Below are 19,916 nucleotides of genomic sequence, written 5' to 3'. Positions count from 1 at the left end.
CAGATAATAGCAATTAAAGATGTTTATAGGTAATTTCAATGGCACGGCACGTACCCTCAATATCCTACAGTTGAGACAAATATCTTGCATTTGTTTAACAATACAAAGTGTTTTGTGTGGTTCAGTAATGGTAACCTGATTATAATAAATCTACACTAATCTAAAAGTGGGCACTAAAATATGACCCAAAATCTGGATATGGTAGTGTTGTGGGTAGTGTCCCTGTCTCTGAGCCAGAGCTCTGGATTTGATTCCAATTCCTGTGCTTGTGTGGTAGTGTTCCTAGCTCTGGGCTAGAAGGCCTGGATTCAAGTCCTGCCTGTTGCAGAGGTATGTCCCAGCATGTCAGGACAGGCTGATGAACAAACACACAGGAGAATAATGTTCCAGCTTTATGGGTATTGCTGAGTGATGCTAGTGTCCCTGCCTCCGGGCACAAAGATCCAGGCGTAAATCCCACAGAAGTGTCTCAGGATACATCTGAACCAACTGATTAAAATGGATTTAGAATTGTGACTTGATGGAGAAGGAAGAGGTGTCAGTATTGAATTTCAGAATTTAGGCCCAGGATGACTGAAAGTACATCCATTCGTGTTGATTGGGGTCACATTTCGCAGCAGTAAAGGTTTATAAAATCAAAATGGTCATTGATAGGGTGAATAGTCAGGGGTTTTTCCCCAGGTTAGGGGTGTCCAAAACTAGAGGCATTGGTGGAAAGTGAGAGGGGAAAGGTTTTGATGAGGCCTAAAGGGCACCATTTCACACAGAGGGTGGTGTGTGTATGGAATGAGCTGCCAGAGGAAGTGGTGGAGGCTGGTACAACTACAGCATGTAAAAGGCATCTGGATGCTGACAGGCCTGCCGAGCTTTTCCAGCAATTGCTGTATTTAAAAATACATGCATTTTAACACAGATATTCTGAATACATTAAATATTTTATTTTTTTAATGACGCAGGGCCATGTAAACATATTTCAAATTGACCGAGACCATTTTCTGCTCAGGGTATTGCTCTGTGTGTGACAGCAGCAATGATGCACCTACATGGAACAGGAATGTGATGGAGACATCGTTTGGACAATGTACAAGGAGACCTCACATGGTCCAGTTTGGGACAGGATGATATTACTGTGTGATTCAACTCAGAGAGGGAGAAAATGTAATCTGCCTGAGAAGGAATGGTCTATTGCACTCTCTCTCCTTCATTGTTCCTCATCACAGCAATGTGTGTGAGCTAAAAAAAAACCTCTACAGTCATCGTTACCTTTCTTATTTTTATGGAATCCCTGCAGTGTGGAAACATGCCGTTCGACCCAACAAGTCCATACCAACCTTCCCCCTATATTTACCCCTGACTAATTCACATAACCTAGAAATCCCTGAACACTACAGACAATTTAGCATGACCAATCCACCGAACCTACACAGTTTGTGGGAGGAAACTGGATCACCCATTAGAAGCTCACATCGATAAGGGGAGAATGTGCAAACTCCACACAGACAGTCACCCAAGTCTGGAATCGACCCCAAGTCCCTGGTGCTGTGAGGCAGCAGTGCTAACCACCGTGCTACCCTTTGGATGATCCCGAACCAGAATTCACTGGAATCTATTCACTGCCTAAAGCAAAGGGAGTTCAGCCCAATCCAAACTCTCCCAGGATGAAATCCCATTGCTAGTAGCTTGTGTGAGTACAATATCTTCAGAAGCAGAATAATGCTTTGGACAATCTCACAATTTTTCTTTGTCATGAGTTCCAATAATATTTGGACCAAGTTCTTTCAAGTTAAAATTGTGTTTGTCAGTGTGTGTGTCTGTGTGTGTGTGTGTGTGTGTGTGTGTGTGTGTCAGTGTGTGTGTGTATATGTGCGTGTGTGTGTCAGTGCGTGTGTGTGTGTGTGTCAGTGTGTGTGTGTGTCTGTGTGTGTGTATGTGTGTGTGTCAGTGTGTGTGTGTATGTGCGTGTGTGTGTCAGTGTGTGTGTGTATGTGTGTGTGTCTGTGTGTGTGTCAGTGTGTGTCTGTGTGTGTGTGTGTGTGTCAGTGTGTGTATGTGTGTGTGTGTATATGTGCATGTGTGTGTCTGTGTGTGTGTGTGTGTGTGTACATGTGTGTGTGTGTGTGTGTGTGTGTGTGTGTGTGTGTGTGTGTGTGTGTGTGTGTGTGTGTCAGCATTTTTAGAAAGGGAAATATTGATTATATAATTGCAATACCCAAACAGTTTGCCATTCATCCTTCCATCATAGTTTGAGTAACATTGCTCTGGATCATAAACGTGTTGTTTTAGCAGATTAAAGAAACTAGCCTGATTTGTTCCTAAAACTGACCCTGACCCAGTCTGAGACCGATATCATGGGCCATATCACCAACCTGGTTACATTTAACAGTTGTTGTGAGCAGTGGAGTAGTGGGACAGGAAAAGGAAACAGTGACCCAAAAAGCCGGGGAACTATAGACGGGTGAGCCTGATGTCAGTGGTGGGTAAGTTGTTGGAGGGGATTCTGAGGGATAGCATTTACATACATTTGGGAAGGCAAGGGCTGATCAGAGTAGACAACGTGTCTTTCTGTATGAGAAATCATGTCTCATTAATTTGGTTGAGTTTTTGAAGAGGTGACAAAGAAGATTGATGAAGACAGTTTGGTAGACATTGTCTGTATGGACTTCAGCAAGGTGCTCTTTTAAACAACAAAGAGCAAAGAAAATTTACAGCCCAGGAACAGGCCCTTCGCCCTCCAAGCCTGAGCCGATCCAAATGTACTGTCTAAATCTGTCGGTCAATTCCTAAGCATCTGTATCCCTCTGCTCCCCACCTACTCATGCATCTGTCCAGATGCATCTTAAATGAATCTACCGTCCCTGCCTCCACCACCTCTGCGAGCAACGCGTTCCAAATGCCCACCACTCTCTGTGTGAAGTACTTACCGCGTGTATCCCCCTTAAACTTTCCACCTCTCACTTTGAAAGCACGACCTCTCGTTATTGAATCCCTCAACCTGGGAAAAAGCTGGTCTCTATCCACCCTGGCCATACCTTCATGATTTTGCAAATGTTAATCATGTCCCCCCTCAATCTCTTTTTTTCTAGTGAAAATAAACCTAACCTACTCAGCCGGGCCTTCATAGCTAGTATTTCATTCTGATTGGTAGACAGATTAGTAAGTTTCAGTCACATGGGATACAGAGGAAGCTAGTCACAAATGGCGTGAAGGAAGAGAGATATTTTTCAGACTGGAGGCTTGTGAGCAGCAGTGTGCTGTAAGAATCAGTACTGAGTTCACTGCATTTCATCATTAATGTAAAGGATTTAGATGTGAATATTGGGGCAATAGTTAGTAAGGTTACAGATGACATCAGAAAGGTGGTGTAGTAGATTATCTCAGAGTACAACAAGACCACAATTAGATGGAACAATGGGGCAAGGATGGACAGATGAGGTTTAATTTAGATAAATATGAAGCTTTGCATTTTGGGAAGGAAAATCAGGGCAGACATTATATACTTCATGGTCAGGTCCTGGGGCGTGTTGTGAAACAAAGGGACATAGGGGTGCAGGTGCATTGTTCCTTGAAAGTGGAGTCGCAGGTAGACAGAGTGGTGCAGAACACATTTGGCACATTTGCCTTAATCAGTCAGAGCATTGAGTACAGGAGTTGTGGTGGTATGTTGTATCTATACAGGACGTTGGTGAGGCCACTTTAAGAATACTGTGTACAACTCGGTTTTCTGCAGAAATGTTCCAGGACTGGAGGTTTGAGCTATAGGGAGAGATTGATTAGGTTGAGGTGTTTCCCCCTGGAGTGTCAGAGGCTGAAGGGTGACATTATAGAGGTTTATAAAATCATCAGGGGCATGGATATTCTGAACAGCCACGTTCTGCTCTCCAGGATTGGGGAGTCCAGAACAAGAGGGCAGAGGTTGAAGGCTAGGAGGATTGATTTAGAAGGGACCTGAAGATAAATGTTTCACAAATGTGTGTACAGAAAGTGCTGTCAGAGGAAGGGCTAAAGGCGGTTACAATCGAACATTTAAAAAGTATCTGAAAGAGGAGAGATATTTACCAAATGCTGGCAAATGGGACTAGATCAGATTTGATATCTGATCGGAGTGAACAGATTGGAATAACGGGTCTGCTTTCGTTCTGCATGACTCTCTGATTCTATAAGAAGGATGATGAAAAATTCTGTAAGGTCCTTTCAAGTCGTACTTCTCTTATCTGGAAGTTTATCGTGACTCTAGGTTCACATTGATTGAAAGCTGCATTAGTTAAATATTTGACAAAGAAGTGAGTCACGGATAATGGGATATAGACAGGTAAGTGGGGCTGAGACCCCAACCTGATCAGCCACAATCTTACTGCCTGTTGGAGAAGGCTCAAAGTATCTAATGACCCACTCCTGCTCCTCAGTCCCATGTTCCTGTGTGCCATTCAGCCCCTCATACCTGCTAGACAGGAACAGTTGGAGGCCACTTGCTCCTATAACCTGGTGCACAGAACCAGAAGAGACCATTCAGTCCCTCAAGACTGTCCCACATGCTTTGAGATGATTTGGGAAATGTAATTGGAAAATCCAGGCTGGGTATGAAAGAGGCCCCTCATCTTTCTTTAGAAAGCTTCCCCTCTCTGCAGCTTGTGCTCCATTTGTTGATCATGTTGTAGACCCAGATTCACTGTGAAAACAGCCCACATACCTCACCCAGAGATGGCTCACCAAACCATCTGGTCTCCCTGACTGCAATATGCAATACCAGAACATTCATAAAAATAACACCCACTAACTTGCCAATAACAGAATGTGAGAACATCAGAAACAGGGGAATGTCGTTCACTCCCCAAACCTGCCTTGCCCTTCACGAAGATCATGGCTGATCTGCTTCTGGCCTCAAATCCTCTTTCATACCCAATTCTTCATAGCCCTCACCTCTCTGACAGATCAATATCCATCGACCTCCTCTTCAAATACTTTCAGTCATCTCGCTCCCCGAACACTCTTGAGAAGAGAAATCCTGACATTCAATCCCACCTGTTTGAAGAAAACACGTGCTGCTCCTATATCATGGTTTATTGATGTGACCAAAAGAGGTTGAGACAAGGTTCCCGGTAAAAATGACTGGCCCCAATATCAAGGCAGTGGTTGACGTCTGCTGACATCAAGGAGCTTAACAAAACTGGACTTAATGGGAATCAGAGTAACCTCTCCAGTGTTTGGGCTCAAACATGGCACAAAGGAAGATGGTCATCATCTCTGTCCTGGGTCACCTCTGTGGGAGATCCTCAGGGTAGTTTCCTCTTCACAAACATCTTCAGCTGCTTCATCAATGTCTCCTCACCCCCACCCTCCCCACCATAAGATCAGAAGTCGGGATGGTCACTGAAGATTCAACAATGTTCAGAACATTTTGTCCCCCGTCAGTTCCTGAACTGGTCTGTGTCCATGTGCAGCAAGACCCAGGCTCCATTGAGACTTGTGCTGTTAAAGTATCAGTAACATTCATGTAACAGCACTGCCTGACACTGCACATTGCCACAGTGAAACAAGAGTTCATTCAGTACCTAACACTGGTTTCACAGGAATATGAGGAAGCCATTCAGCCCATTGACACTATTGGAGATGAACAGGGACAGCCCATTCAGTGCCTCCAGCCTATTACTCAGGAAGAGAAGGAGTCTAGTGTGATGGACCTCACCAGAGCCCCTCGAAAATATTTGACGGCAACATCCTAGACCTTTATGTTTTCTTATTTTAAAGGAAATGTAAAGTGTCTGTTCCAGATGCAATGTGACTGGTCAAACTACTCGGTGGTAAGCAAAATACCATCTATTTCAACATGAAAGAAGAAATAACACCACAGAAAGAGGAATTTAGAATAACGTAATTCTATTGGACAGCTTAACAGAAGAATGGATCTAGGAACTATTACTAATGAACTGTTCCAATATAGGGAAATCCCATAAACACAGCCCTTGGCAAAAAGAAATATTCAGACACAGAATGTCACAAACATTTCTGCAATCCAGGAATTAAAAACAGCATCAAGAGAAAATTCAGATAGAGTAGCAGCCAGGAGACATTCACTGCAGCTTCCAACTCTGTGGAGACCCCATAGTTTCTGATGTTACTGAGAAACCAAAACTCAGAGATCCTAATCTGTGAGAGCTGGCCACACCCATTCACGCTGCATTAAAATAAACCCAAGGCCTCCCTAGCTGTTACTTAAGTGGTCTTAACTAACCAGCTTAGTAACGATCGTTCAATCTCTCTCATAAAAGAAACGCGGACAAAATAACCACTTAAAGCTGCAGCACCATCACACTTGTCAGTACAATGAGCTGTCAAAAAGAAACCAGGGATAACCCAGTCAGGCCTTTGGCCCTGTCCAATTGGACGAGGAAGAAGCCAGTCAGTCCCTTGAGTCACTTACACAGGAACAGCAGGAGGCCACTCCCACCTCAATGCACTTACACAGGGGCAGAATGAGGTAATTGATGCTGATTCCTGATGAATGCCTTATGCCCAATACGTCGATTCTCCTGCTTCAAGGATGCTGTCTGACCTGCTGTGCTTTTCCAGCAATCGACTCTCTACTCTGATCTCCAGCATCGGCAGTCTTACGTGTCTCCAGATTGATGCTCTAACATTTTGGCTAACCGGTCGAAGTCAGAGAGTGGTGGTAGATGGTAAATATTCAGCATGGAGTCCAGTTACAAGTGGAGTTCCGCAGGGATCAGTTCTGGGTCCTCTGCTGTTTGTAATTTTTATTAATGACTTAGATGAGGGAGTCGAAGGGTGGGTCAGTAAATTTGCAGATGATACAAAGATAGGTGGAGTTGTGGACAGTGAGGAGGGCTGTTGTCGGCTGCAGAGGGACTTAGATATGATGCAGAGCTGGGCTGAGGAGTGGCAGATGGAGTTCAACCCTGCCAAGTGTGAAGTTGTCCATTTTGGAAGAACAAATAAGAATGCGGAATACAGGGTTAATGGTAGGGTTCTTGGTCAGGTGGAGGAACAGAGGGATCTTGGGGTCTATGTACATAGATCTTTGAAGGTTGCCACTCAGGTGGATAGAGTTTGTAAGAAGGCCTATGGAGTATTATCGTTCATTAGCAGAGGGATTGAATTCAAGAGTCGTGAGGTGATGTTGCAGCTGTACAGGACTTTGGTTAGGCCACATTTGGAGTACTGTGTGCAGTTCTGGTCGCCTCACTTTAGGAAAGATGTGGAAGCTTTGGAGAGGGTGCAGAGAAGATTTACCAGGATGTTGCCTGGAATGGAGAGTAGGTCATACGAGGATAGGTTGAGAGTTCTCGGCCTTTTCTCGTTGGAACGGCGAAGGATGAGGGGTGACTTGATAGAGGTTTATAAGATGATCAGAGGAATAGATAGAGTAGACAGTCAGAAACTTTTTCCCCGGGTACAACAGAGTGTTACAAGGGGACATAAATTTAAGGTGAAGGGTGGAAGGTATAGGGGAGATGTCAGGGGTGGGTTCTTCACCCAGAGAGTGGTGGGGGCATGGAATGCGCTGCCCGTGGGAGTGGTAGAGTCAGATTCATTGGCGACCTTTAAGCGGCATTTGGATAGGTACATGGATGGGTGCTTAATCTAGGATAGAAGTTCGGCACAACATCGTGGGCCGAAGGGCCTGTTCTGTGCTGTATTGTTCTATGTTCTATGTTCTATGTTCTATGTTCTATGATGATCAAGTGGATCAGAGGCTGCACAGACAGACTGTTCCACCTTGTTCCTCCTGGCTCCGTTGCTCATGATAAACATGTGGGACTTTAACATGGTTTTCTAGTGGTGAGCAGGGAAGCCATATGTCTAGTGCAAAGTCTCAAGAAGGCATCTTTCATCTCCACGAAGACAGACTGGTGTTCTGTATGTAGGGCGGAAGCTGGTGGGAATGGCTACCTGTTTCAGACGGAGGTATTGTGGCTGCTGTTGGGGATTGTGAGCAACCTGACGTTCAGTCCAGGGTTCACACGCCGACTGCACAATAACATGGGGAGAGTTAATTTAGGCAAATAAACTATGAGGAAAGTCAAGTTAGACTGATGAATGGACTCTCTAAGTTTAAATAATGGTGATCTTGTTCATGTTGACCTTGTCTAGTGCATGTCCTGTTTAGTGTATCCCGTGTGCCTTACTCTGTCCAAGTCTATTTCCACCCTATGATCTGTCTGGCCATGCTTACTATGACCTTCCTCCACTGCTCATAAATAAAGTGTTTCCCTGTACTGAGATACACGTGACAATAAATCAAAACAATCAATCCTGGGTAAAGTATGGAATTTCTCACCCTATCAATGTCTCTTTTGGAAATAAGTGATCGCTGCCACTCCTCGTGTTTCAGCGTCACCATTTCTTTGTCTCTCACAGCTGTACAGATTAAACACTCAGCTTATTCACTCTATCCTCATGTTACCATCACCTGTGTCTGTGGTAAGGAGATCATTCCTTACAAAGGAGATCAAATCTGTAGAGACTGCCCCTAATGCTCTCTCAGCAAGGCTCTACAACAGCAGGAAGATGGCTTTACTTATGTACTCGAATCATCTTACAATGAAGGACAGCATACCATTGACTGCACCCATTACTTACACAGGGTTTGATTCGGAGCAGTCAGCATAGACTTGTGAGTGGGAGATCATGCTTCCCAAATTTCTTAGAGTCCTTTGGTGAAGTGACCAAGAAGGTTAATGAGGGCAGAGTGATAGACGTCGTCTCTTTGGATTTCAGTATGGCCTATGATAAGTTTCCACATGGCAGGCTGCTCAGGAAGGTTCAATCACGTAGAATACTGGGGGAACTGGCCAATTGGATACACAGTTGGGTTGATGGTAGGAAGCTTGTTAGACTGGAGGTTGGGTCCATAGCTTTTTGTTATCTATGATTTGGATGAGAATATACAAGGCATGATTAGTAAGACACTAAAATAAATGGCAGCATGATCAGTGAGGACGTTTATCAGAAATTCCAGCAAGACCTTAATCAGGTGGGGAAGTGGGCTGAGAAATGACAAATGGAATTTAATATAGATGTGTGAGGTCTTGCAGTTTGGAATCTCAAATCAAGGTAGGAGTTTCACAGTGAATGGGCGGGCCTTATGGGGTGTAGTGGGCAGAGAGACCTTGGAATTCAGGTGCACGGTTCCCTGAGAGTGGAGTCACAGGTAGACAGGGCAGTGAAGAAGGCTTTTGGAACATTGTCCTTCATCAGGCAGGATATTGAGGATAGAAGTTGGGAATTTATGTTGCAGTTACACAGGACTTTGGTATGGCCGCAGTTGGAGGATTGTGTTCAGTTTTGTCAACTTGTTATAGGGAGGATAAAATGTAATTAGAAAGAGTGCAGAAGAAATTTACAAGGACATTGCCAGGACCCAATGGTCCAAGTTATAGGGAGAGGTTGGACAAGCTATGACCTTTTCTTTAGAGTGTAGGAGACTGAGGGAGTCCCTATAGAGCTGTATAAGATCATGAGGTATATGGATAGGGTGAATGCTCTCAGTCTTTTCCAAAGTTTAGAGAATCGAGGAGGAAAGGGGATCAGTTTCAGGTTAAAGGGAAAGGAATAAAAGGGAACCTGAGGGACCACTTATTTACATAAATGGCTGGTACGTGGATGAGCTGCCAGAAGATGTGCCTGAGGGGGATGCATTAACAACGTTTCAAAAGCATTTGGATAAATATGTGGATAGGAAAGGACGAGAAGGATATGGGCCAACTGCAGGGAAATGGGGTTAGAGTGGATGGACATTTACAAGGTGGAGTGGAACCACTTTGTTAATTAAACCCAAACACCCAGAAAAGCTCGCCTCACCTCGTAATCTGTTAACATATGAGTGATAAAGATCTCCTGCATTCCACTATTTAAACAAAAATTAGCAAGTTAGTTTCTTAACTTTAATAGTGAACACTAAACAAAAACTATTCGCAAATACAAGCCCCTCTTTTCTTAGCTACTTACTATCTGACTCCAACTCTGTAAAAAATATGCTGTTCCAACAGCCCACATATTAAACGTTACAATCTCAAGACCATACAGTCTCTATCTTCCCCGCTGTGTTCACTCTTTCAGCTACTGATCTCCCGGGTCATTTTTTTTAACTGCAAATCGGTTTACATGAACATGTGTCTTTGATAGAGAGTGTTTGAGATGGCCAGTTAGCACTCCTGCTCTACAGCAGTTACTCTGCTGTCGGATGGCAGCAGCTCTCCCTCTAGTGTTCAAATGCTCGGTTTATTTACTTCCCATGATACAATAATTCTCATAATTTGATTGATTTCCAGGTGTACGAACAATAATATTCAAATTCCATTGGCTTCGGATATTCAGAGCATTATTTAAAGTCTTTGATTGCGTTTGATTGGCTGTCAAAACAGCAACCAAAATTCAGGCTTCCATTTCCCAGCTAATTGTTACATTTGGAACAGTCTGACCTTTAGCTGGCATCTGTGGCTGTACTTTCGATTCAGCAAAACCCGTCCTATCTTAAAGTGAACAGACATTGATTAGCTTCCAGGCAGTAACACACTCCGGGCTATCTGTTATTCTGTATAATAACCTCCTTGAACCGCTCGAATAGATTCCAGGCCGTAACTCACTCTGTGCTATCTGTTATTCTGTATATAATCCACGCTGAACACCTCGATTCGGTTCCAGACTGTAACTCACTCCGGCGTATCTGTTATTCTGCATATAAATCACCCTGAACCCCTCAATTATATTCCAGGCTGTAACACACCCCAGAATATCTGTTATTCTGTATATAAACCACCCTGAACCCCGCGATTAGATAGCAGGCTGTAAATCACTCCGGGGTGTCTGCTGTTCTGTATATAAACCACCCTGAACCCCACGATTAGATTCCAGGCTGTAACTCACTTCGGGCTATCTGTTATTCTGGATATAACCCACCCTGAACACCTCTATTCGATTCCAGGCTGTACCTCACTGCTTGCTATCTGTTATTCTGTATATAACCCACCCTGAACCCCGCGATTAGATTAGAGGCTGTAACTCACTCCGGGCTATCAGTTATTCTGTATATAAACCACCATGAACACCTCGATTCGATTCCAGGCTGTAACTCACTCTGGGCTATCTGTTATTCTGTACATAAACCACCCTGAACCCTGCGATTCGATTCCAGGCAGTAATTTCCTGTCAGGGTTGAAAGGGAAGGCTGGTAGTTATTGGGAATGCTGGCTGACTAAAGAAATTGAGGGTTTGATTCAGAAAAAGAAGCAAGCATATGTCAGGTATAGACAGGATTGATCGAGTGAATCCTTAGAAGAGTATAAAGGAAGTTGGAGTATACTTAAGAGGGAACTCAGGAGGGCAAAACGCGGACATGAGATTGCTTTGGCAAATAGAATTAAGGAGATTCCAAAGTGTTTTTATAAATATATTAAGGCCAAAGGGTAACTAGGGAGAGAATAGGGCCCCTCTAGGATCAGTAAAGCGGCCTTTGTGTGGAGCCACAGAAAATGGGGGAGATTTTAAATGAATATTTTGCAGCAGTATTTACTGTGGAAAAGGATATGGAAGATATAGACTGTAGGGAAATCGATGGTGACATCTTGCAAAATGTCCAGATTACAGAGGGGGAAGTGCTGGATTTCTTGAAATGGTTAAAGGTGGATAAATCCCCAGGACCTGATCAGGTGTACCCGAGAACTCTGTGGGAAGCTAGAGAAGTGATTGCTGGGCCTCTTGCTGAGATATTTGTATCATCGATAGTCACAGGTGAGATGCTGGAAGACTGGAAGTTGGCAAACGTGGTGCCACTGTTTAAGAAGGGCGGTAAAGACAAGCCAGGGAACTATAGACCGGTGAACCTGACCTCGGCGGTGGGAAAGTTGTTGGAGGGAATCCTGAGGGACAGGATGTACATGAATTTGGAAATGCAAGGACTGATTCGGGATAGTCAACATGGCTTTGTGCGTGGGAAATCATGTCTCACAAACTTGATTGAGTGTTTTGAAGAAGTAACAAAGAAGATTGATGAGGGCAGTGCAGCAGATGTGATCCATATGAATTTCAGTAAGGCGTTCGACAAGGTTCCCCATGGGAGACTGATTAGCAAGGTTAGATCTCTTGGAATACAGGGAGAAGTAGCCATTTCGATACAGAACTGACTCAAAGGTAGAAGACAGAGGGTGGTGGTGGAGAGTTGTTTTTCAGACTGGAGGCCTGTGACCAGTGGAGTGCCACAAGGATCAGTGTTGGGCCCTCTACTTTTTGTCATATATATAAATGATTTGGATGCGAGCATAAGAGGTACAGTTAATAAGTTTGCAGATGACACCAAAATTGCAGGTGTAGTGGACAGCAAAGAGGGTTTCCTCAGTTTCCAAGAGGATCTGGACCAGATGGGCCAATGGGCTGAGAAGTGGCAGATGGAGTTTAATTCAGATAAATGTGAGGGGCTGCATTTTGGGAAACCAAATCTTACCAGGACTTCTAAATTTAATGGTAAGGTCCTAGGGTGTGTTGCTGAACAAAGAGACCTTGGAGTGCAGGTTCATAGTTCCTTGAAAGTGGAGTCGCAGGTAGATAGGATAGTGAAGAAGGCGTTTGGTATGCTTTCCTTTATTGGTCAGAGTACCGAGTACAGGGGTTGGGAGGTCATGTTGTGGCTATACAGGACATTGGTTAGGTCACTCTTGGAATATTGCATGCAATTCTGGTCTCCTTCCTATTGGAAAGATGTTGTGAAACTTGAAAGGGTTCAGAAAACATTTACAAGGATGTTGCCAGGGTTGGAGGATTTGAGCTACAGGGAGAGGCTGAACAGGCTGGGACTGTTTTCCCAGGAGTGTCGGACGCTGAGGGGTGACATTATCGGGGTTTACCCTGGGATAAGGGAGTGCAGAACTAGAGGGCATAGGTTTAGTTTGAGAGGGGAAAGATATGAAAGAGATCTAAGGGACAACTTTTTCACGCAGGAGGTGGTACGTGTATAGAGTGAGCTGCCAGAGGAAGTGGGGTGGAGGCTGGTACAATTACAACTTTTAAGAGGAATTTGGATGAGTATATGAATAGGAATGGTTTGGAGGGATATGGGCCGGGTGCTGGAAGGTGGGACTAGATTGGGTTAGGATATCTGGTTGGCATTGTCAGGTTGGACCAAAGGGTCTGTTTCCATGCTGTATATCTCGATGATTCTGTAACTCTGTAACTCACTCGGACTACCTGTTAATCTGTATAGAAACCACACTGAAACCCTCGATTAGATTCCAGTCTGTAACACACTCTGGGGTATCTGTTATTGTACACAAAATCATCCCGAATCCCCTTGATAAAATTCCAATCTGTAACTGACTTCCAATTTGAAGTGACTCTGTACATTAGCCACTTCAATCGTTTGATTAGATTCCAGTCTGTATCACACTCCTGGGTATCTGTTAGTTTGTATATTAATCATCCAGTCCAAACCCTGTTAAAATTGCCCATAGTGTTCAGGGAAGTGTAGGTGAGGTGCATTAATCAGGGGTATATGTGGGGAAATGGGTCTGGATGGGTTATCCTTCTGTGGGTCAGTGTGGTCTTGTTTGGCTGAAGGGCTTGTTTCCCCACGGTCGGGATTATATGAATCACCCGTAACCCTCTCGATTAGATTCCAACGTGTAACTCACTTCCATGTATGTGTGACTGGCATGTTTCAAAAACACCCCAAAACCTTCAATTCTATTCCACTTCGATAAACACGAGGCGCTGCCTTTTGGGAAAGCAAATTTGAGCAGGACTTATACACTTAATGGTCAGGTCCGAGGTAGAGTTGCTGAACAAAGAGACTTTGAAGTGCAGGTTCGTAGCTCCGTGAGAGTAGAGTGGCAGGTGGATAAGATAATGAAGGCAGCGTTTGGTATGCTTTCCTTTATTGGTCAGAGTTATGAGTATAGACATTGAGAGGTCATGTTGTGGCTGGACTGGACATGGGTTAGGCCACTGTTGGAATATGGCGTGCAATTCTGGTCTCCTTCCTATCGGAAGGATGTTGTGAAACTTGGAAGGGTTCAGAAAAGATTTACAAGGAGGTTGTCAGGGTTAGAGGATTTGAGCTACAGGGAGAGGCTGAATAGGCTGGGACTGTTTTCCCTGGAGCATCAGAGGCTGAGGGGTGACCTTATAGAGTTTTATAAAATCATGACGGGCATGGATAGGAAAAATAGACAAAGCCTTTTCCTTGGGGTGGGGAGTCCAGAACTAGAGGGCATAGGTTTAGTGTGAGAGGTAATATGAAAGAGACCTAAGGGGCAACTTGTTCACTCAGAGGGTGGTACATGAATGGAATGAACTGTCAGAGGGAGTGGTGGGGGCTGGTATAATTGCAACATTTAAAATGCAGTTCGATGGGTATATGAATGGGAAGATTTGTTGGGAGATGGGCCAAGTGTTTGAAAAAGTGTCTAGGGTAGGTTAGGATATCTGGTCGGCATAGACGGGTTGCACCAAAGGGTCTGTTTCCATGCTGTGCATCTCTATGACTGTATGACTCCGTGATTTTGTGACTCACTACTTGTTATCTGTTATTCTGTATGTAAACCACCTCAAACCTCTCGATTAGATTCCAGTCTGTCCCTCACTCCTGGGTATCTCTTATGCTGTATGTAAACCCTAAACCCCTCTCTTAGATTCCAGTCTGGAACTCACTCCTGGGGATCTGTTATTGGATCTGTGTAGTGATCCTTGTTGGATGTTAGACCGAAGACAAGATAAACTAAATGGTCAAATGTTACATTGGAAGCAGGAACACAGAAAGCTGCTGGTTCATTTCTATCCGGTTACATATCTCCAAGTTTCAGATTGGGGCTGAATTTCTGTCGCAATGGGGAAAGTCTCAAAAGCTGTTTACTGTCCTGCACGAATGCATCATCATAACATGAATTCTCTTGCAAGATAGGAAATGGAGACAGCTTCTGGAAGGTATCTGTATCCCTGTGTGTGTGATTCAGTGTGTCTGTGATTCTGTGTGCATGTTCAATGTTTTATATATTTTCAAACTGTATTGATGTTGCCAGTCTCTCTTGCTTTTCCTTATTTATAAACTCAATGTCATCGTTTTGCTGATATAAAATGGTGGCTGTGGACAAATCTAAAATGTCTGCCTGACTGATTTGTGTCAAGAATACTTTCAGCAAGGGAGAGGGGGCAATGTGTCAAAAGCCATTTCCATTCATTGATGCTAGCAGAGATAGGAAATGGAGACAGCTCTTTGAAGGTGCTTAAAATGCAAATCCCAGAACTTGTTTACAGTGAATGCGGAGAGACAATGTGACATTCCAGTAAGGTCTGCCTTACTTTCCAAGCTCCTAATATATGAGAGAAACATAATATGCAAAACCTGATAGAGCTCAGCCACTGAATTGTAGATTTGCAGCGTTGGATCAGAATTTTGTCTGGTTAGGTCTCATCCCAAATTGAAGGGTTTCTCAAATCCCACACTGACCTTCTGTGGGTTCAAAGTGTGTGTTGTCTACAAATAAAAGAAAATAATGCACCTGCAATTGAACAAAGCTCTTTCTGGAACTTTGTGCATCTGTTGGTTTAAGTATCTTTCAACAGGATTGAACATAAATGTGAGAGATAGGTTGCACTCTAACCAGAATGGCAGTGCAGTATAAAAGGTATATTAATAATTTCAGTGAAAGGGGAAAACAGAGGAGGATAGTCCTCAAACAAGGAAAGTTGGGAGTCAGTAAAGTTGTGTAGTTTGTGACTGTATTATGTTTATGTGAGTCAAGATTTGAAACCACTTGGCCAATAGTACACTTTGTGACTCACTCCCAGTTACAAGTTATTTCACATAAAAAGGTTAACATATCCCTCGATTAGATTCCAGGCTGTAACTCCCTCCGGGCTATCTGTTATTCTGTATCTAAAACTCCCTGGACCCCTCGATTAGATTCCAGGCTGTTAACTAACTCCAGGGTATCTGTTATTTTGTACATAAACCATCTTAAATCCCCCGATTAGTTTCCAATCTGCAACACACTCCAGACTATGTGTTATTCTGTAAATAAATCACCCTGAACCCCTCAATTAGATCCCAGGCTGTAACTCACTCTGGGCTATCTGTTAATCTGTATATAAACCACCCTGAAACCCTCGATTAGATGCTAGGCTAGGCTGTAACTCACTCCGGGGTATCTGTTAATCGTATATAAAGCACCATAAACCCCGCAATTAGATTCCAGATTGTAACTCACTCCGGGATATCTGTTATTCTCTATATAAACCACCCTGAACCCCTCAATTAGATTCCAGGCTGTAACTCACTCTGGGCTATCTGTTATTCTGTATATAAACCACCCTGAAACCCTCGATTAGATGCTAGGCTAGGCTGTAACTCACTCCGGGGTATCTGTTATTCGTATATAAAGCACCATGAACCCCTCAATTAGATTCCAGATTGTAACTCACTCCGGGGTATCTGGTATTCTGGATATTAACCATCCTGAACCCATTGATTTGATTTCCCTTCCTGACATGTTAAGCTCATGTTTCCAACACAATCTAATCTCAATAATGATCAATGTATCACTGGTCCTCCTATCTGCTGGAACTACCATCATGTTAACTTTCTGATGTTTACGTACATGATTACCTGTAGCAGTGAGTCGCAGGTAGACAGAGTGGTGCTGAACACATTTGACACATTTGCCTGAATCAGTCAGAGCATTGAGTATAGGAGTTGTGGTGGTATGGTGCATCTGTACAGGATGTTGGTGAGACCACTTTAAGAATACTGTGTACAACTCGGTTTTCTGCCGAAATGTCTTACACGTATGTTCCAGGACTGGAGGCTTGAGCTATAGGGAGAGGCTGATTACGTTGAGGTGTTTCCCCCTGGAGTGTCAGAGGTTGAGAGGCAGCATTATAGAGGTTTATAAAATCATCAGGGGCATGGATATTCTGAACAGCCATGTTCTGCTCCAAAGGATAGGGGAGTCCAGAACAAGACAGCAGAGGTTGGAGGGGAGAGGGCGAATGAGTTAGAAGGGACCTGAAGGTTAATATTTCACACAGAGAGTGGTGTGTGGACAGAAAGTGCAGTCAGAGGAAGTGGTCAAGGCGGGTACAATCACAGGAGGAATATTGGCCAAGTGCTGGCAAATGGGACTAAATCAGATTTGATATCTGATCAAGTGAACAGATTGGACTAACGGGTCTGTTTCCATTCTGCATGACTCTCTGATTCTATAAGATGGACGACGAACAATTCTGAATGGATCTTTCAAGTGGGAATTCTCTTCAGTGGAAGATTATTGTGTCTCTATGTTCACATTGATTGAAAGCTGCGTTAGTTAAATATCTGATAAAGAAGTGCACAATGGGACACAGACAGGAAAGTGGGGCTGAGACCACAAACTGTATATAATTTTAGTGCCTGGTGGAGAAGGCTCAAAGTATCTAATGACCCACTCCTGCCCCTCAGTCCCATGTTCCCGTGTTCCATTCAGCCCATCAAACCTGCTAGACAGGAGCAGTTGGAGGTTACTTACTCCTATAACCTGTTGCACAGAAACAGAGGAGACCATTCAGCCCCTCAGTACTGTCCAACACGGTTTGAAGTGAATTGGGAAATGTAATTGGAAAACCCAGGCTGGGTACGAAAGAGGCCCCTCATCTCTCTTCACAGAGCTTCCCCTCTCTGCAACTTGTGCTTCATTTGTTGGTCATGTTGTACACCCAGATTCAATGTGAATACAGCCCCATACCTCACCCAGAGATTGCTCACAAAATCCTCTGGTCTCCCTGTCTGCAACATTCAACAACAGAACATCCATGAAAGTAACACCCACTAACTTTCCAATAACAGAATGGGAGAACATCAGAAACAGGGGCAGGTCGTTCACTCCCCAAACCTGCCTTGCCCTTCGTTATGATCATGACTGATCTGTTCTTCATCTCAAATCCTCTTTCATATCCAATTCTTCATAGCCCTCAACTCTCTGACAGGTGAATTTCCATACACCTCCTCTTCAAATATTTTCAGTCATCTAGCTCCCCGAACACGCTAGAGAAGAGACATCCTGACATTCAATGCCACCTGTTTGAAGAAAACACTTGCTGCTCCTATATCATGGCCTATGGATGTGAACAAAAGAGGTTGATACAAGGGTTCAGGTAACAATGACTGGCCACGATATCAAGGCTGTGGTTGACTTCTGTTGACATCAAGGAGCTTAACAAAACTGAACTTAATGGGAATCAGAGTAAACTCTCCAGTGTTTGGGGTCAAACATGGCACAAAGGAAGATGTTCACCATCTCAGTCCTGGGTCACCTCTGTGGGAGATCCTCAGGGTAGCTTCCTCTTCACAAACATCTTCAGCTGCTTCATCAATGTCTCCCCGCCCCCACCTTCCCCACCATAAGATCAGAATTGGGGATGGTCTCTGAAGATTCTACAATGTTCAGAACATTTTGTCCCCCGTCAGCTGCTGAACTGGTCTTTGTCTGTAACTAGCAAGATCCAGACTCCATTGAGGCTTGTGCTGTTAAAGTATCAGTAACATTCATGTAACAGCACTGCCTGACACTGCACATTGCCACAGTAAAACAAGGGTTCATTCAGTACCTCACGCTGGATTCACAGGAATATGAGGAAGTCATTCAGCCCATTGACACTATTGAAGAAGAACAGGGACAGCCCATTCAGTGCCCCCAGCCTATTACTCAGGAAGGGAAGGAGTCTAGTGTGATGGGCCACACCAGAGCGCCTGGAAAATATTTGAAGGCGGTAGCCTAGATTCTAATGTTTTCTTATTTTAAAGGAAATGTAAAGTGTCTGTTCCAGATGCAATGTGACTGGTCAGACTACTCGGTGTGAAGCAAATCACCATCTACTTAAACACGAAAGAGAAAATGAAACCAAAGAAAGAGGAATTTAGAATAACGTAATTCTATTGGACAGCTTAACAGAATAATAGATCTAGGAACTATTACTGATGAAATGTGCCAATATAGGGAAATCCCATAAACACAGCCCTTGGCAAAAAGAAATATTCAGACACAGATTGTCACAAATATTTCTTCAATCCAAGAATTAAAAACAGTATCAAGAGAAATTTCAGAGAGGGTAGCAGCCAGAAGACTTTCACTGAAGTTTCCAACTCTGTGGAGACTCCAATAGTTTCTGATGTTACTGAGAAACCAAAACACAGAGATCCTAATCTGTGAGAGCTGGCCACACCCATTCAGGCTGCATTAAAATAAACACAAGGCCGCCCTAGCTGTTACTCAAGTGGTCTTAACTGGCAAGCTTGGTAACGATCGTTCAATCTCTCTCATAAAAGAAACCCGGACAAAATAACCTCTTAAAGCTGCAGCAATGTTCCATGAGTCAGTACAATGAGCTGTCAAACAGGAACCAGGGTTAATCAGTCAGGCCCTTGGCCCTGTCCAATCGGACGAGGTTGAAGCCAATCACTCCCTTGAGTCACTTACACAGGAACAGCAGGAGGCCATTCCCACCTCAATACACTTACACGGGGGCAGAATGAGGTACTTTTTGGTGATTCCTGATGAATGTCTTATGCCCAAAACGTCGATTCTCCTGGTCCTCGGATGCTGCCTGACCTGCTGTGCTTTTCCAGCAATTGATGGTCTATTCTCATCTCCAGCATTGGCAGTCCTCACTGTCTCCTAATTGATGCTCTAACATGATGAACAAGTGGGGCAGAGGCCCCACAAACAGACTGTTCCACATTGTTTCTCTTGGCTCCGTTGTTTATGATACACATGTGGGACTTTAACATGGTATTCTAGAGGTGGGCAGGGAAGCCATATGTCTTGTGTGAAGTCTTAAGAAGGCATCTTCCATCTCCACGAAGACAGACTGGTGTTCTCTATGTAGGGCGGAAGCTGATGGGAATGGCTACCTGTTTCAGATGGAAGGTATTGTGG

Source organism: Chiloscyllium punctatum, unplaced genomic scaffold, assembly GCF_047496795.1.
Source record: "Chiloscyllium punctatum isolate Juve2018m unplaced genomic scaffold, sChiPun1.3 scaffold_102, whole genome shotgun sequence".
Taxonomy (NCBI): Eukaryota; Metazoa; Chordata; class Chondrichthyes; order Orectolobiformes; family Hemiscylliidae; genus Chiloscyllium; species Chiloscyllium punctatum.
The sequence above is the reverse complement of the archived record's forward strand: the minus strand, read 5'-3'. Positions refer to the sequence as shown.